Here is a 1,934-nt window from a genome sequence, read left to right on the forward strand (position 1 = left end):
AATATAAGTCAATTTATGTCTTTATCATGTATGTCTGTTTATGAAGTAGATATATATAGTGTCTATGTTTTTAAGACTTCCTATAAGTCATAGTTCAACTGGTCAGTCTCAGGGTTTGACCTTTCAAAGAATATTATTCTGTAATCTGTGACCCAACAAGAGGGAGACAAAAAAGACATACTAATCACAGACAGATTAGACTATCAAAGAGGCACAATGGCATTAAGGACATTTCCTTCAAATACTGCCTCAAATACATTCTAGCTGTGTGTCCTTGGGCAAATTATTCAACCATGGTGTGTTCCAGTTTCCTAGTCTGCAAAATGGGTTAGGAGGATGAATTTCAATTTCAAAATCCTTTTTAGTTCAAAAACTATGATTCTGTGATCCTCTCCTTAAGGAAAAGATAACAAAAAACTCTAGTGATGTTTTCCTGAGAGAGAGAGAGAACAAAAAGACACAGAGAAGTGTTGGGTTATGCACAGACCTGGAGAGAAGCTTTGGAAACCATGCAAACACCAAAGAGAATCAAGTCTCTCCAAGGGTTGGGGAGGAACAAAAATGTGGAAGAAGAAATAGAGCTTTAGTGAGAAAAAGAAACCTTCAATAATAGAAGATGGAAAAGGAGATTAGGACTCCATACTCATGCAACTAAATCCTTCAAATTTATAGCAGATACATACTTGCCTACTGTAATAGTAACATTATGTGTGTGTATGTAGTTGAAGAACTTCCAGCAGCTGTGTGTAGTAAAGATAAGGTGAAGAACTTCCAGCAGCTGAACTTCCAAGGACATTTAACTTCCTCTTCTGTATTTTTAGTTTCTCTAGGTCTCTGTGACCTGCATGAGTATGTTGAGTGGTAGCCAACATGTACTTTGATTTTAGACATATGTATTTAACCTCAAATGATGACATTTATCACTGTTCAAGTTACCAACATCTGGCCAATTAGTTGCCTGATGTATGGTTCCTCCCAGAACTAGGAATCTCATGTTTTTGGCACGAATAACATCCAATTAAGGGGTGGGGGGGGGGGCACCTATCTCTTAATGTTCTCCAATTCATGATGTAATCCTTTGTTTCTAAAACCTATAAAAACTGTATACCTTATCCCCTTCTTTAGACCTTCTACCGTGAGCTCTCTCTCTCTTTCCCTCCTCACGGTGGAATTGCTCATTCTCATGAGAATTAATTAAATAAACAACTTTTCTGCTTTTTACTTCAATAGGTCTCTGAGTAATCATTTTTGGATAGGATTTTCTATCCCTCACAATCATAATTATAATAATGTATAATTAACCTCTGTGTTTGGTGACCTATATATTACCTGTGTGGCAGGTAAGCTCCAACTTGTGATAAAATCAATGAGTTTTCTGACATGAAAAGCAGCTTACTGATCAAATCATCTATACCTTCCAAGGAAAGAAGGATTGAGATAGCAGAGGAACATTCACTAAGGAGCCCTATTCACCAGACCATCTAGCTGCCTCATAATATGATTTTAAGTTTCACAAAGTTGTCTCCACATATTATCTCATTTAAATTGTACAACTATTGGTCAAAAAAATACCACAGCTATTATCTGTTATGGGCCAGAACTCTGTACTTGAAACAAGGATTCTTACAAGGTGCTAATTCAGTAGAATTGATAAGACAATAGTTATGTGTATAGCATGGTGCTTAATAGTTCTCTAGTTCAGTATGATTGATTTAATCTTACAACAAATGATGGTTCCCTAGTGCTATAATGATTGGTTTATACTCAGTATAATATAAATGATCTAATTATAATAGAGCATATAAACTGGGACAAACTCAGCCAAGGTGGACTCAGAGAATCATTCATTCCATTTCCTACCTTTGTGGTTGCTGGAGGCTGGAGCACAAGCCCTCAGACTCAGAGACAGATTCACTCCACCTCACACCACTGTG

Source organism: Sarcophilus harrisii, chromosome 3 (assembly GCF_902635505.1).
Source record: "Sarcophilus harrisii chromosome 3, mSarHar1.11, whole genome shotgun sequence".
In the NCBI taxonomy this organism is placed as follows: domain Eukaryota; kingdom Metazoa; phylum Chordata; class Mammalia; order Dasyuromorphia; family Dasyuridae; genus Sarcophilus; species Sarcophilus harrisii.